At 48.7% G+C, this 17,964-nt stretch overlaps 1 protein-coding gene across 1 annotated transcript in view; it reads right to left on the bottom strand.

Moving 5' to 3' along the window:
- KIF26B (kinesin family member 26B) overlaps positions 1-17,964 on the bottom strand; it is a 274,759-nt gene that overhangs the window by 242,775 nt on the left and 14,020 nt on the right. The window lies entirely within an intron of this gene.

Genomic DNA, 17,964 nt, shown 5'->3' with positions numbered 1-17,964 from the left:
CCCTCGCTTCCCCCAACCTCCTCAGTTTCCCTGACCTGGGGACATGCCATGCGGATGTCACGGCTCCTCAGGAAAGAAGACAAGCTCCAGCCAACTGGTCCTCTGCATGAGGCTCAATCGGTGCAACTCATTCTGTTTATTTCGTGTCCTTAGAGAAAGGACCGCCCTGAAAATGACCGGCCTGTGTCAACTACAGAATACAGGCCTGGTGCTGTCAATGGGGGGAGAGCAAAGTGACTTACAGGGCATGGACCCCAATGAGTTTGCTGCGAAGTGGGACAACAGGCTAAAAGGTGTTTAGAGCACCTCATTAATAAAACTCAACATTGTTGTCTGCAATTACGTACAATCATTGCTTATTTTACCCCTAGCCAAGTCGAGTCCCACTGCCAATCTATCTCTTTGGTTTTAATTGCCAAGAAAATGTCCCTGGCACAGAGGTGAGAGTAGATGAGGGAGCTCCAATGTGAGGGGCCCTGCATTAGCTAACAGAATTATCTGTTCGGGAAAGGAACCTGCTGGAAGGAAACTTAAGAGTCCCCCGCAAGGCAGGCTCCTGATAAAGCTCCTTTTATTGATTGATTTTCAAGAGAGAGGAAGGCAGAAAGACACATTGGCCTGTCATCCCACTTACTTATGCATTCATTGGTTGATTCTTGTATGTGCCCTGACCAGGGATGGAACCCGAGACCTTGGCAATCGGGACAATGCTCTAACCAACTGAGCTACCCAGCCAGGGCCACTAAAGCTCCTTTATGCTCCACATTTCTCAGCAGACCTAACAGAGGCTGCACCTGGTGTGCAAATGCCTAATGCATGATGGAAATGCACACTTTTCTTTACCAAAAAGGATGCTGGTGTGCAAAACAGATGTGCACATGTGCAATTGGAGGAACTGTGGGAAGGTGGGGAAGTGGACAGTGGAAACTACTCACTTAGCACAGAGGAGAGAAAAGCTCCCAAACCCTTGAGAACACAGACCAACGTGACTCAGTCTGCAACCACATCACTTTAACAGGAACTGGTGTTGCTGGTTGATCATATTATTATTATTATTATTATTTATTACAAGCACTGTTTCCCTAGATTCTTAGGAGAAGATTCAACAAGGCAGGTTATTTCTGTGCCTTAGCTGCTTTATCCTATAGGAACAAGAATAAATATACTTTCCATACACTCTAATGATAATTACCACCATGAGTTACAGAAATAACTCTGGTATACTCTGCTTAGGATAAACTGCATTTGCAAAACTAATAAGCTATCATAATGGTCCTTTTCCTAGAATCTGGTACCCTGGCATGCACAAAAATCCAGGACTTTGTGTGCTGGAAGGTCCTCGAGAGGCCTGAATTTGCAGAGAATGCTAAACAAACACACTGACTCCCTTTTATAGCCCCAATCTGGGCTGTTAGTGAACAATTAACAAATACCTCAGCAAATAAAGTCCTCTACAGGAAAAAGATAAAAACTTAAAATTTGAAGGAGAATGATTTGCTCGGAGGCTGAGACAGAGCCACGTGGGGAATTTAAGAGCTCCTTGCAGCACGGAAGATGTGTTTCACCACGATTTCAAATTAGTGAGGTTTCTGGGTGATCTTCCAAGTCGTATTTTCACTAGTGCTCCAGCTGGAATACTTCGCATGTGAATGATTATCACCCACCGAGCGCCAGCGTAGCTTTTGTGTGTCCCTCCTTCCCAGGCCTGAGGTATCTTCCAGGCCCCTCCTGGGACCCCTCCAAGTCCCCACCCATTATTTCCCTGGGTCACTGGCCTCCGAACCTGGCATGACAGTGACTGCAGAGGACACGTGAAATAAACCAGAACGTGTCTGTGTGATGTCTGCTAATGGCTCGCCCCTGTGCATCAGCTCGAACAGCCTGGGGATCTCTCCTCCCCTGGAAACTGGACCCCAATCCTCACTACACTCAATAAGCTCCTGCTGATGTCAGTCCCCAGGAAAGCGTTACCTCACCCAGACCTCTTCCACCACCAAGTTCACGTGGACCCACCAACCCTCCTCTGCGTTCTGATCCTGGCCACTGGAATACGAATGCGGCCACAGAACATCCAGAAGGTTCTCAGAGTCTCAGGAGTAAGTGACAAGAGCAGAGATGCCAAGACATAGAGGCTGATGGTCATGGTCAAGGTGAAGGTGTGGAGGGGCCGGCGAGACCTGGGGGACGGGGCCGTCATGTCACCTCTCCAGGAGGAGGCAGGAGGCGGCCCATCATGGGAACCATGAGATGCTATAAAAACCCCACTTCCCGGCTCAGTGAAACCCAGGTAAGGAGAGCCCCAAAATCTTTAAGAATAGACAGATGCTCACCGGGCGGTTACTGGAGGTCCCAGTAATGCGGCCCACACATGACAGTAAGTGTCCACCCCCTGTCTGCTACGACAGCTTGAAATCCTCACTGCCGGAGCCTTTTCCCAGACAAAAGTCAGAATTACACATCTTGAAACACCACAGGATGACCGACAAACGCTTGTTGGGTGAAAATCGATGAGGAAAGTAGGAGGAAGGGAAATAATGCTACGGATTCATCATCTGCGTCAGAAGCCATCCTCGGGGCACCCCGCGCACGGAGCGGCTATCCTTCAGCCCATCTTTCTCATGGGCACCGAAACCGGCTTCCCTGGGATTTCCACCACTTTCAAACAGAGTGGATTTTTTACAAAAACCCCTGAAGCTCAGGAAAGTCAGGTCACTTCCCCAAAGTCACACAGCGAGATTGGGATTTGGACTTATTTAGCTCGGCCAGATTTCAAAGCCCATGCTCTTTCCACTAAACCCTACCAGCCCGTGTTCTCTGGTGCAAATGGAGCCCGTTTCCCTCATTTCCATGGAACAGATTTAGCCCACGGAGGGATGTGCAGAAGTGAGTTCCGCAGTGAAGACGGTGGGCAGTGTGGCGGGGGACCAGTGACAGACACACAGTGAGCTTTCCCTGCAGACGACAGCTCCCAGGCCTGAGTAATAACGGTGTCGCCCGCACAGGGGCTCGCAGGGGGATGGGGTGCAAAGGACCACATGGTTCCAAAGGGGATAATTGAGTGCACATGGGCTCCCCAGCCGTCTAAATAAAGCTGCTCTGTCCACCGAGTGCCCTCAGGCCAACGTAACAGACCACGGGCCTCCTGCCTTTCCACAGTCAGGGGGCTTATAAAAGAGCAACAGCCCAAACAAGAGCAACTTGAACACCCAACAGGAAATCAAAGGCTTGTCCCTGAAGCAGAAAGTCTAGCAGCCTCCTCAGATACAATCACCCCCCTGTGGTGAAAATAGCCAGGGTAAAGAAAAAAAGAAAAAAAATTACCTTATTTTTTACAAAAATCCCTCCAGAAGCCTGGCAAAATTAGGACTGGGTCCCCTTCCCCACTCAGCCCTAACGAGGAGGCATGTTTCCACTTTGCAGCAATGCTTTAAAGAGCAGATAATGACTCCTGGTCACGGTTGGCTTTGATTTCTCCAGGTTGTGAATCCAAGGAAGTGGAGAGCCGGGTTTATACTCAAGCAAAGATCTAAGACCTAGAATTACAAGTCATTTATTGCAGTTTGCCTCTAGGTGGTTGTCTTAAAAGTTATAAAGGTGCAATTATCCAGGTGGCTAATAACCTGGCTGGATTCAGGATTCCAGTGGTCACAGGAGAAACCCCGGGCAGGGCTGACGGTTAGAAGGCAGACGGGACAAACCCGAGAACCCCAAGAATTCAGGGCCCGGTAGCAACCCCTCGCTGGCACGGAGGAGGCCTCGGCACCCTCTCTTCTGACAAATCCTAAGGCGGGTAACTGTGCTTTCTCTGTTGTCAGGAGTGTTTTATTTTGAGTATAATATTATCTACATTCTAACTATGCTATTTTTAAATGAAACTGACCTATAACAACTTGAAACTCAGGTGAGGCAGCGGGGATATTGAGGCTGTATTTCACTCGGGCAGGTGATCCAGACCCAGCAGCTCGGGTCTCATTCTTAGCCCTGTGGCCTTGAGCAGGTCCCTGAACTGCCATAATATTCGGGTGCCTCGTGGGTAAAATGAAATAGCAGCGCCTCCTTCTCAGGACTGTTGTAGAGATGATATTGGGCACATGGTGTGGGATTACTAAACATTCTTTAAAAAACCAGTTAGTTACCTTTTCCACAAAATAACATGACCAGGGTAGCACAATGGCCTTCACTCTATTTGAAACATGCCCGGCACTATGGTACTGTGAGCATTTCAAATTCAACAATTAGAGATTCATTCCTTTGGATTCAATTAAATCAATTCCTTTGATTTCTATGAAAAGGCAAGTTCTCCTGGAATAATAATTTGAGCCTTTTTTAGTTAGTGACCATTTTCACCTCTTTCCAAAAACAAAGACAAAAATATATATTAAGGCAACCAGGGACCAAAGGGGGAAAGCAGAGGGTAGCCCCAAAGGGGAAGGGAACAGAACTGGGAGGCTGGAGAAATGTATGAGTCCACATGCACATTTCCATATGCATAGACACTGACCATTCTCCTGGGGCAGAGACGGAGCGAGCAGCATCTGCTGTGTAACACTTGTATTAATTATATTCCAAAATATTTAGGATTTCAGCCACACTATTCTGTCTTCAAAGTCCCTCGAGCTGCGGGAGATTTAAATATTTTGTCTAGGAGATTATCAGGGCTCTAGACAAGATCAACCAGACTCAAGAGACCAGAAGGGAAAGAAAAAAACCGTTCCTGACATTCTGTTCCCCATCCTTCACCGAGCAGCTGTGACAGTGAGGTCCAGGAGAAAGATGAGACGTGGGACTGTCGCTGTCTCAATCAATACATTCATTGAAAATAAATAAGCCCGTAGAGAAACAGCCTGACGGGTCAAGGAGACTGTACGCTCCTTGTGGGGGTAGGACCACCTCGCATACTTGTTTCGATCCTTAAAAACCCTCTTCTCCCGTGTTCTCGAACCTTCCAGCGGGGAGGCGCGAGGCCGCCGTCACTGGCCGCAGGCACTTTCTGAAGGGTGAGTGTGTGTGTTTTGGAGAACAAGGTGACTGTAATTATATTGCGCTGGAATAAAAGATCAGTCTTCACTGCGCTCTTCAAAGTCTTCTGCTGGGGAAAAGTAATGACCTGGGGATGAAGCAGGCCCCGCCCCTCCTCTGATCTCCCTGCCTGATGGATGCTATTCAAGGCTAAGCGCTGAGGGATAATAAATGGGTTTAAACTATGCCACACACCAGTTCATTAAAAATAATAAACGTTCTCCTCGAAGGCCCACCGCTTCATAAGAGGATTACAGGCATAGCAGCGAGGTGCCTCCGCAGAGAGTCCTCCTTTCTCAGGCCTGCAACATCCTGAGTACCTGGGCTTGTTACTCATTCGACAAATAGTTAGTGCGGGCCTACTATGGGCAAGGAATTAGTCAGGCGCTGCAGAGAATTCAAATATGCGTAAGATCCAGCCCCTGCCCTTTGGGAGTCAGAGCCTTTGCCAGAATCTTTAAGTGCAGGAAGGAATAAACCAGAAGTCGGGTTTCTTATCGCAAAAATTGTTTTCCAGTATTTTGTTCCTCTCGAGGAGTGCACCACGCACAAAGGGGAAATGAGAGGAAATATAACCATAGCTCATGTGGGCCCCGATGAAAGAGGGAAGACAATCGTGACCAAAGGAGGGTGGGCCCACAGCCATTTGGAGGGACGGTGGCACTGGGGAAAGCGCCGATGGACGTGCAGGGTTCTGATGGGTAGGATGAGCCAAGGAGAGTATTCAAATGAAAGCAGCAGCACTAAGAAGAAATTCAAGGGGGAATTTGAGGTCTGTTAAACTACAACTGTCTAGTTTGGCTCGAGCCGTGGGTCTCAAAGGGCCCTGTTAGAAAGGCGAGTCCTCAGGCCCGTCCTACACCTACTCGGGTGGGGAGCCCAGCAATCTATGTTTTAACAAGTCTTCTAAGTGATTCTGGAGCCAGGGAAAGTTTAAAGCGACTGGCCTGGAGCCCAGTACACATGTAGGAGACAAACCCTGGAAAGGCTGGTAGGAGACATTCACACTAAGTTCACCATTGGATGGAGAGCAATGAGGCTTGTGAGCAGATTAGGAGATTAGGGGTGTTTTAAGAGCTATGCTTGGAAATGTTCTTGAAAACCACAATGAAAGTTCTACGTAGAGCATTGGGAATGGAGATAAAACTGACTTAGGGAGATCGGGTAGGAGGCTGGGTGCCAGGCAAAGAGGCAGGTACTGACATCTGATCATTGCAAAGTGGGAGCTGACAGGATTCGAATTCAGCCACAGAGTAGCTGCTAAGATGTTATATTTTAAATCTCACCAACCAGGAGAAAGTGGGTTTGTTAAATGAGGTCCTGCCACAGAGATGGCATCTAATCACTGTGTCATATCTGTAACCACAATGCATAAGGTCCCAAAACCGGGCATAAGAACACTAGAAGGAAACAGCTCCAGGAGCCTCCTTCCATAGAACACCCTGAAAGGCCCTAGAAGATGACTTCAGGTCCCAGGCAAGGGCTCAATCCCATTTCCCACAAAGGAGCGTGACAAGCCAATGCGTTCCCCAGGGCATCCTACACAGCTGTCTCCTTCCTCAGTACTGAAGGTTCACCTGAGAAGATCAAAGGCACTGATTTAAGAAGTGGAAATGCAGACACCAACTCCCACACCAATCACAGGTTCATGTTTATGTGACCCATGTGTCCCAAGGAATTCAAGAAAACGTGGAAACCCATCTCACAGCATCAGGTGATTCTCTCTTCCTCTCTCTAAATGTCTCTCCTAAACTGAGCTATGAAACCAAATGCGAAGACAACAATATGAAAATCCGGTCCTGGAACAAGCAGAGGCCACCGGAGAAGAGGAGAGTTTTGCTTGATCCTGCAGTGACTTTGTTTCCCACCCCTCACCTGGCTCACCAGCCACACCTCTGGTTCTACGATGTCTTAAATCTGCCCCTTGATTCCTATTTCAATGTTCAGGTTCTCATCATTCAAACCTGAATTTCACCAAGATCAAAAAAGTAACCCTCATCCAGTTTATTATCTCAGTCCTGAGCTCGAGAATATGAATTAATTCTGAATCCTTTACACCCGTTCTTCCAGGCCCTTAACCGGCTTACTCTATCATGTGACTAATCAACGTCCTAATAGCTATCTATCATTTTTTAAGTCATGAAAATGGAGTTGCCATCTCATCACCTCCTGACATAAATACTGATCCCCACTCACAAAACTGAAAGGGCCCCAGCCCTGCCATCCACTCTGTCCCAAAGCACAAGTGGATGTACTGAGCATTCGGTCAAGACAGGAACCTGACCGTCTGTTACTGACTCTCAGGCTGGCCCAAAGCATGTGACCACAGAAACACCCCCTCCATTAGCCAATCCGCCAGTTACCCCAAGGCCTTCCTCTCTTTTATTTGGGAGAATTAAATTGTTAGAAAAGTACTACCCTTTCGTCCAGTGCTATCAGAGTTCTTCTGGTGTTGATGATAATGATGCCACTTTGAGTATCCACTTCCACTGTCGCATTTGATCTTTGCCAAGAAGTTCAGCAGAACAGGTATGAAGACTCCCACTTTACAGAAGACCAAACTGGAGGCAAGTCCATAGCCACCATGTGGCTCTCAGCAGAAAGTGGGACAAGAACCCGAAGGTGCTCTGACTCCTGACCTCCCACTCCCAGCCCCTCAGGGTCATCCTCAAAAACTGCTGTCAGCAATCCAGTTACTGAAATTCCTTTTACCTCACACACATGGTGAAGCTGCTTCAGCCCAGGGGTCCCTTATTAAGGCTGTTTAACTGGTCTTAGTTATACCCAAATAAAGCTGAAAATGAAACTCAGGAAGGTGCTAGCAGGATGGCCTTTAGCCCGAGGTTAAGGAAGCAGGGTTCCTTCTGTCAGAATAGTTTGCAAGCACTGCCAGCATCTCCACAACCCAACTCAGTCCGTGACTTATTGATGGGGGACTCTGTCCTTGTCGCTGTCACTTAGAAAACTAGCATAGTTTGGAGGAGGGAGGGGGGAACCCGTTTTGAGAAAATGTAAACATGAGGTGTACAAGTAAACTGACGGCAAATGGAATTCTTAACGTTGGTCATTAAACTCCCAGATGACTGCCCACTCCTGTGACATAAGACTTGCAATGTGTCGCCCCCCCAGGCTTTGCAAAGAAAAAAAAGAGAGACCACTGTGTCCGCTGACTGAGAACAAAGCTGACTTTCAGAGTAACGAGACACCCTACGAAAGGATGTTTAGACTCACTTAGTTTAGATACACAACTGGTCTCTCTGGAGATTGTCCAGACTCTCCCGTCATTACACTACTCTTGAGGTCTTATTAATAAGTCTCTCCACCGCCTTAGCACACAGCAGGCTCTCAAAGATGTGGGCTGAATTGAATCTGAATGGGATGATTAGCATAATCCCAGAGAAGCAATACCAAAAAATTGGCTCTGAAAATTAACTGTGGATTTGAGTGTCACAGATTCCAATCTAGAATCGGATGGTTTCCCATTGTACTGGGATGTAAATACCCAGAGAAAGGTTTAAGTAAGTGCTCCAGACGGACTCTTTCAGTGAGAGCCAGGGACACGTGCAGAAATACATCTCTATCTGCAGCAGCAACAAACTTAGATCAATCCTCTCAGGTGTAGGAGGAAGAAGCCCAACGGCCACATTTGCTGAAAAACAACCCACCACTCATTCATTGCACAGCCTCTGCTCCCCAGGAGACAGAGCTGCAGGTGCACTTCCATAGGTAATAAAAGAACTGAAAAGTCCACTTCACCTGCACCGAGGAGAAACTGCTCTCTCAAGGTCAACCACGGATAAATCATTTTGCGATGAGAGCTGATGGTCCGTATCTAACCTGTTGCAAAAATTCACATTTTTAAATATTGGCTCTCTCCTCCTTTTTATGCAGGAGGGATGGATACATTTGATTTTCAATACCTTCCCCCAAGATTTTAAAATCAAATGGTAGATGGAAGAACTCTCAGCTTCCCCGAGAGTACGTGCACACAACGTGTCATGTGTGTGCGCACATGATGAGTCACATGCGTGCGGACAAATGCCAAGATCTGCACCCAAGGCCAAGCCACAATTCCTCTCCACTATCACTCAATTTGCTGTCGAGCTAAGCTGTTTCTGGCTACGAGCCCAAAGTGTTTTGAGACCCGGCCTCGAGCTCAAGTTACCAAGTATTCAAGTTCATCTTGACAGGCTACCACTCAATTTGCTTTTGCAATTGCGCCTCGAGAGGGGACATCCTATGAGGTCATTGCATCCAGCAACTTCTATCTTGTTACTAGTCTTGGTTTTGGGTAAAAAGCAGCCCAGCATCTCACCTTCCCCAAAGTTATATCTGATCCTTGGGGGCCTTGGGAGGACCACCAGAGGTGAGCTTAAGAAAGCGCCTGTGCTTTTGGCAGGAGGGTGGGGGTAAGGTATAAAAACCCCACCGAGAGCAAGAATGGAGAGACAGCTTTATCAAGTGACCACATGACAGCACCCCAGCAAAAACTTTATCACTGTCTGCCCTTCTGACAGCTCACTTGGCAGACTGCCCTGGTAACACAATGACTTAATTGTGCCACTCCACCAGGCCATCCTCTGATGGCTCATTTGCTTTGTCACCTCTGATGCTGGTCAAGAGGCCACGCTTTCTTTTGCTCGGTGCCAAAATCCTAGAGTCCACCTCCCACCTCCGAGTTGCCTGTGTGACAGTCCTCCCACCCCTCTGAGGCTATGTTCGAGACTTTGGCAGGATCTCCAACCCCTGCTTGTCCATGTGCCAACTCTCACGTCAATCTCTGGAATCTTGACTCTACCCAGCATGTAATGGCCACTCTGGATGTTTTGTTAAAAAATAAAGAGCAGAAAAGAAAATCCACAGTGGAATTCTAAATCTATCTTGCTGAAACCTGAATGAGTCTGGGAAAATTTTTACTATAGGAAAAGTGAATGACTGCAACTCACAATGGATCCCAAACCTAAGTGGGAGCTAAAACTATAAAACTCTTAGAAAAACATAAGAATAAATCTTCATGACCTTGGGTTAGGCAACGATTTCTTAGGCAAAAAGCAAAGCATTAGAAGAAAAATTAATAAGCTGGGCTTGATCAAAAATAAGACTTTTGTGCTTCAAACAACATCACCAAGAAAGTGAAAAGATAACTCAGATCAAGAAATAATATTGGCCAATCACATATCTGATAAGGGGCTTATATCCAGAGTCTATAAAAGACTCCTATAAGCTCAGTAACAAAAACAAAGCCCAATTAAAAAACAGACCAAAAATTCGATTAGACATTTCTCCAGAGAAAACATAAATAGTCAATAAGCAAATGAGAAGACGCTCAACCTCATTAGCGATTTAGTGAAATGCAGGCCAAATCCGCAATGTGATACCACCGCATATCCACCAGGATCAAAAAGACAGACGATGGCAACTACTGGTCAGGATGCGGGGCAAGGAACCCTTATCTGCAGCTGGTGGCAATGGGAAGGGTGCGGGCACTTTAGGAAGCAGTTTGCAAGCTTCTCAAAATGTTCAGCATCGAGTTACGTGTGAGCTGGTGATCCCACCGCCTGGTATCTCCCCATGGGAGAGGAAAGCTTATATGTCCACACAAAGATTGCTACACAAAGACATTCATAACAGCATTTTCGTCATAGTGAAAACCTGGAAACAACCCACACAGCCGTCCACTGATGAGCGGGTATTTGCCGAGTGTATATCCGCACAGTGGATTACTATCTGGCAATAAAAAGGGATGGAGTTTGGGCCCATGCGGCCATATGGTGAGCCTTGAAGACACTGCTCCGAGGGAAAGAAGCCAGTCACAAAGGACCACGTATTGTCTGATCCCATGTATGTGAAATGCCCAGAGCCTGCAAACCTATGGAAACAGAAAGTAGATGAGTGGTCTCCTATGGCTGGGGGGTGTGGGGGGTGGAGAGTGTCTCCTAATGGGCACATTTCTTTTTGGGGTGACAGAAGTGTTCTAAAATTAGATAATAATAGCTGCAAAATTCTGGAAATACCCTAAAACTCGCTTAATTGTTCTTCATTTAAGACAGGTGAGTTTTATGACATGTCAACCATGTCTCAATAAAGCCATTAAACAAGAAAAAAAGACCTCACATTCTTACTCTTACTTGTGCAACAGTTTGGCCTACACAAGCTACACAAACTATGTCCACACAAAGGCTGATACGCAAATGTTCAAGATTAGCAACAGGTGGTGGCCGGGGCGAGCGCCTCCCCTCATGCGGCTCAGTGGTCCTGTCTCGGTCCTCTGCCTCACGCAGCTGAGGCTAGAAGGCTTTGCCATGGCAAATACAAGTCTCATCTTTCCCCTAAAATCATCATTTCCCAAGGAAATCAATCCTAAAAAAAAAAGAGCAAGCAAAACCAGAAAGCACTTTCAAACCTGTCCCCAGGTGTCACCATGCTTTTAACCAACCCACCTCCACCCACACACACCCACCCCCCACAGTCTCTTTCCAGAAGCAGAGCCAGGTGGAGCTGTGTTTATTTTTACCTGGTTTATAATGTAATAAAAGAAATGTTCCTTTTCTTGTGGCTGGGTTGTGTGTTTTTTCCCTGTACTACTTACTACGTTTCTCTCTCCTGAATTCTCCTGAGCTCCTGTGATACCATCTTGAAAATTTACACCATAAGGAGATCAAGCCGGGTTGGCAAGAGCCTGGGCAGTTAATTGGCATCGGTGCTAATCGATAACCCTCTTTCAGATGAAAAGACTCGGGCCCACTCCATCCTGAGGCCCAAGGCGGCGCCTTCTCGGGTGGGCGCTAATCGCTGCCTGGCAAAGCGGGGGGGGGGGGGGGGGGCAGTCTCATCCAGGCGGCCCATTAGCAGGAAAGTACTAGAAAGAGGCCAGAAAGGAGGGAGGGAAATCAAGGCAGAGAGGCTAAAGAGCGCAAAAGTGACTTAAAGGGGAAAAGGGGGTTGAATCTGCCTGTGAAAGAGAGAAAGAGAAACCTCACTGTGGAAAGACCCCGAGAGCTCTGGCAAATTCCTCTCCCACACAAGGAGGGTGGCGGCCCCCAGGCCTCTCCAGGTCCCCCCCAGGGTGGGGTGGGGGAGGGAGGGAGGCAGACAGCCCCCCTCTGCCGTGTCACCCACAGCAGACCACGGGAACCTGCTCAGTGACTCCAGAGGTCCCCCAACGCTGCTCTGGACGCCAACAAGTGTGTGCCACTTTCTGTCACCTGCCTCTTCCTGTGTTTCCTCTCTTACCATTCCCACGGGGACCCCGGCCTCCGAAATGCCCGCCCACCTCAGGCAGAAAAGCCAGCACAGGAGCCGCGGCTGCATGAGCGGGTGTCACGGTGATTAAAGTGACTGCCAGCTCCCTCTCCTAGCCACCCCGCTCCCCCACCTCCAGCACTGAAGCTCAACGTCCAGGCCAAGGAGAGAGACACAAGCGCCCCCCGCACTTAGAAACGGGGACAACCTGGCATCCTCACGTTATCTCCTAGGGAAACAAAAGTTCCAGTGACACCAAATGTTTCCAAGGCAAGGTACCCCTTTAAAAATGTCACAAGGGTCCCTTGCCTGTGTCCAGCTGGCCGTGCCTTCCTCCAGTGCCTCTCCTCGCTGCTGTCGGGGACTGTCCTGGAGCGCGGGCCTGGTCCCCTGGTTGCAATTCTCGGCCGGGAGGCAGCCGGGCCTTGGCCAGGCCCACAGCCCCGCACTGTTTGCTCCCCTGCTCCGTGCGGGCCCGCCCACCAAGGCCCTCACGCACACGGGGCTCCAGGTGCTCCCAGGCCTTTGCTCCCACAGCTGCTGCGCTCCAGGAGGCCCGCCCTGCCCTCTGCTATCGAGGGAAACACCTGTCTGCCCGGCAAGGCTCAGAAGAAGGGTCTGCCCCCACTCCACCCTCCACGCTGGCCCTGTGGCCTTTGTAATTCAGTTGGGGACTTGTCTGTTGACATGCTTGTCTCCCCTACGAGTTGATAAACATCTTCAGACCAAAGTCTGGGTCTCATTTGCTTTTGACTCTGTAGCACGTAGCACAGAGGGTGCCACGCGTTAGGAGCTTAACAGGTGTTCGGAGGATGAACAGGGAATGAAATGATTTCATGAAGTCGTTTGGGTCTTTCTCCTTCGAGAGCATTCTTTGGAGTGTTTCACACACTGTTTTATTTCAAGATAACTTCGGGAGGGGAGGGGAGAATGGGGAGCTGCTGTTTATCGGGGACAGAGTTTCAGTTTGGGAAGATGAGAAGGTTCTGGGGTGGATGGTGGTGATGGCTGCACAGCAGGTGAATGCATTTAATGCCACTGAGCTGCTCCAAAGGTGAAGGTCACTTTCATGCTATGTACATTTTACCACAATTCAAGAAGGAAAAACTTAGACTGAAGACCACCAGGATACCCTGGCTGGTGTGCTAAGTGGTTAGAGCATCGGCCCGCCCACCCAAAGTTCTTGGGTTCGATTCTTGGTGAAGGGCACGTGGCTGGATAGCAAGTTCAATGCCCCAGGTCGGGGCACGTGCAGGAGGCAATCAATCCATGTATCTCTCTCACATCGATGTTTCTCTCTCTCTCTCTCTCTCTCTCTCTCCCCTGCCCTCCCTCCCTTCCACTCTCTAAAAAAGTCAATGGAAAAAATATAGCCTCAGGTAAAGATTAACAACAAAAAGAAAGAAAGAAAAAACCCCACATGGACAGAGAGCAAAGCCTCAGGGCCACATTCCCCTTATTTGAAAATGCAGCTCCAGACCCATGACGACAACCTGAAGGTCACACTCGGTTATCTGGTCGTACCTGAAAGTTCTGAGCCCCTAATGCAGTGCCTGGCACATAGCAGATGCTCTAAATATTTCCCAAATGTCTTAGAATCACTTGAATGAGCAGTTCCAGGCTTAGGCCTGGTTCTGAGGGCCAGGCCTTTCCCTGTCACAGAGCAGTGGTGGGGAGATGTGACCTCCGCGGTGCCCTCTCCTAAGGGACAGAGTGCTCTCTGCCCAGGAACATCGGGGAGGGCCTGGCTCCTTCATCTCACCGGCGGCCACAGCAGCTCTGCCTGCTGCACCCCCGCCAGCCCCCTCCCTTCAGGTTTCTCCTCCCTGAGTGGAAGCCAATCCTAGTCCATCCCTGTGCCAACTCTTAATGCAACTCCTCTACCTTCTCTCCAAACAAAAGGCTGTAATCCCCCCTCCAAGTCTCTCATTTTCTCAACTGAAACCCAGGACCTGAGGCCATTAAACCTGCGACAGGAAAAACCTGGGTTCCGGGAGTTCAGGAGAGCATTTTTCTCTTAGCCTCACTTGAAGGCTGTTTCACTAATCAGAAACAGGCCCCAACTGCCACCGTCATCATCCATCACCAGGAGGCCAGGGGGAAAAACACACACACACACACACACACGCACACACACACCCCACCACCACCACAAGTGAAATCAGAACCACGAGGCAAAGAATCCCACCCCTTCGTTTCACAGAGTGAGGGAAACAAGGGCTCCGCAGAGACCGAATTCAGACGATGCAGGGAAGTCGCCAACGGGGAAGTCGCCAGGCTCTGAGAAACATGCTTTCCTGGCCGCTCGGGTGAGCCATTCATCAGTGTCACCCTCTGCATTGTCACCATCTGCATTGTCATGCTCACATGCACCCACAACAGCCCAGCTTCTTCATAATTTTGACGTTCCACCATCCATTCCCCCAAAGAGCTCTCAATTGGGTTACTAAACCCTACTCTTTTATTAAGTCATTGTATTGTCTTAGAGGGAATTAGGGATCAATAAAGACAGGGTTGTCTTTGTTTAAGAAATAGGAGAACTGGCCACTCCCCTGTGTGTCTGTGCAGAAGTTATGGTCTGCAGAGCTCTCTGCAAACCACCGATTCAAAAAAGTACTAGAGGTTTAAATGCATCAAGCCAGGTTCTACTCAGATGTCAACGTTACCTACAAAGGTCACAGGAAGAATCACCTGAAATTCAGAGGACCATAGCCTGTTGGCCCATCCTGTTGGCCACATTCCTCCCTCTGCAGCTGAAGGCAGGGTTCATAGGAGGAGTTGCCCCCCAGGGGTCCCTGAGCCCTTATATTGAGCGTGAAAGAGCCAGACTAGATCCCTTGCCCACCTGGTGTCTTGAGGGAGTAGCGCCTTGGGGGAGTAGCTGACATATGGGCTATCACACACCTTCAGCACCTTGCACACCTCGTATCTTTCCTGAACTTCTCCGGTCCCCTTCCATGGACTCTGACTTCCGACTCACCAGTAAATTCTGGTTGACCTTCACCGATCTGAAACTATGTCTTCCCAAACAAACATTTTTTGGAAAATAGCGCAAAGGGCCCAAGCTGGGTAGCTCAGCTGGTTAGAGTGTCATCACAATACTCCAAGGTGGCTGGTTCGATCCCTGGTCAGGGCACATACAAAGAAGCAACCAATGATGCATAAACAGGCGGAACAACAAATCAATGTTTCTCTCTCCCTCTCTCTCTAAAATCAGTAAAGAAGACTGAAAATAATAATAATAATAATAATGCCAATGTCTCACGGGGAGTAAGCATTGAGGTAATTTCTCAGAATAAAATTTCACCACAACATAAAGCAATGCTCCCAGGCTTGCGGCTCTCCCCTGCTAACTGTAGGCAGGGAGAGGAAACTACTAGAAACGGAACAGAGAAAGGGAGGCTTCTGAGGAAACACTAATACAATAAAAGAGACCTTAGAACTCATATTCCGGCTCATTATTTTTTAATCACAGCTGGACTCGGTGACTTTCTACACCTTGCCACAAATTTATATCCCCTAATTTTCTGTACCTGCTTTTTGTTCGTTTTTCAAATCTTCACTTGACAGAATTTTAAAGGATCTCAGCCAGTGGAAGCCTGCCCTCAGCTGGCATTTGTACCTCCCCTCTTCCCAGTGCCCTGCTCCGGGCCGCAGTGCTCATGTCACCCCCTCAGCTGACTCAACCAACATAATCCCGGCACTGATGACCTGCCGGCCACCCCAAGGGAACGAGGCTGAGCTCTGGGCCCTGACGCCTGGAAAGCAAGTGAGTTTTGACCTCCTAAGATTCTTGTTTCAAACCTGCACTCGTTTTTGGTGGAGCTAAATGATAACACTAAGATCTCATCCTTTCTCAAAACTATAGCAGAGAGAGAAAAAAAAAACCTGGATCTGAGCCTAGCACTTTGCAATTCATATATATATATATACATATATATATATATATATGTATATATATATATATATACACACACACACATATATATATGCAGTGAATATATATATATATATTCACTGCATATGTTCACATATAATTGGCACAGAGATTTTAGTCCCAGGCAACCTACATTCCAGGAATACAGGATTACATCATTGGTATTTTTGTATCGACATAGGTGACAAGCCCATCTCTAGAGCCTGACGCTCCGTTCTGGCATTTCCCTTGCCTATTCCAGCTGCTGTCCAGTGCGTGTGTCACCTGCCCTCCTTTCTCTGCTGAGATGCACCGGCGTCTGCAGGCCGACGGGCTCCATGCTGTTACCTTTCACCTCTGGGTCGCAATCCTGGATCTGGGCCCCGTCGGCAGCATCTGAAAGCAGTTACTGAACCATCTATGGTCTTGCTTAAGGCAAAAGCCACTGTTCTAGCTTTGCACCCTTGTGGCGAGTCTCAACCAGGAAAAGGCAGCAAGCAATGAACAGTGGGCCCCAAAAGGAACCCCAATTAGCCAGAGTCCGTAAGAATGGGGAAAGCTTGGGGGCGTCAGGGTTTGATGGCTGTGGCACCTCATCCATGGGCAGGGTCCTGAGGTATGTTAGGCTCTGGTAAAGTCCCTTTCCCCAGTGTCAGGCACCCACAGAACGCCAGGTATTTCAATAACCCTGGAAATCTTATGAGCTCGAAGCACAGAAAACGGCAGGCAGGGTCTTAGGCTCTGACCTGAGCTCACCGGTGCCCTTGATCGAGGGTCCAGGGCCCAGAGAGGTGAGCAGCACAGAGAGGATGCTGTATAAATAGTCATGGAGTAAGAAGACGGGGGGGGGGGGGGGGGGGGGGGAGAAAGTCTCTTGGCCTCTCTACCCTTCTTTCTCTTCTTGTTGTTGTTGCTGTTGTTAATCCTACCTGAGGATGATTTTTCCATTGGTTTTTCAGAGAGAGCGGAAGGGAAGAAGGGAGGGGAGAGAGAAAGAGAGAGGAACATCCATGTGAGAGAGACACATTGACTGGCTGCCTCCCCCAGGCTCCCGGCCTAGGTACCCAGGCACCTGCCCTGGACAGGGAATTGGTAGCTCATGAAGGGTAACTGTGCCCCGATCGCTCAGGCCACAGGGATCTCTCTTCCCTTAGAGCACTATTTTGGGACACAGTTTGTATAGCTACGTGTGTGCATGTGTGTGTGTTAAAAGATAATAATATCAAATTTACCTTTCCGACCGTTTTTTACAGTTCAGAGGCGCTGATAGAGGCCCCCGCCGCACAATCACCTCCATCCATCTCCAGAACTTTCTCCATCTTCCCAATCTCCTTACTCAGGAAGCAGCAGCTCTCCAGTCCCCACCCCCAGCCCCCGGCAACTGTCGCTGTACATCGTTCCGTCCCCGTGAACTTGACCACTCTAGGTGTCTCCTATACGGGGAATATTACAGTATTGTCCTTTTGCGTCTGGCTTATTTCACTTAGCACGATGTCCTCGAGGTTCACCCGGGTTGTAGCGAGTCAGAATCCTTCCTCTTTAAGGCTGAATGGTACACACACGCCAGTGTGTGCATCCACCACGCTCTGTTCAGCCACTCGCCCACTGGTGGGCACTCGTATTGCTCCTGCCTTTTGGCTGCCGTGAGCAATACTCCTACGAATGCGGACGCTGTTCTGCTATCTTGATGTGCCACATGGCATCAGCATTTGTTCAAGCGGATGTACAAGTCTTACATTGCCACTTCTCGTGGAGGCGACGCGGTGGGCTCCCCTCTTTGGACACCT

This window comes from Miniopterus natalensis, chromosome 21 (assembly GCF_054644295.1).
Source record: "Miniopterus natalensis isolate mMinNat1 chromosome 21, mMinNat1.hap1, whole genome shotgun sequence".
Taxonomy (NCBI): Eukaryota; Metazoa; Chordata; class Mammalia; order Chiroptera; family Miniopteridae; genus Miniopterus; species Miniopterus natalensis.
Note: the sequence above shows the minus strand (reverse complement) of the source record. Positions and strands in the feature narration are given on the sequence as shown.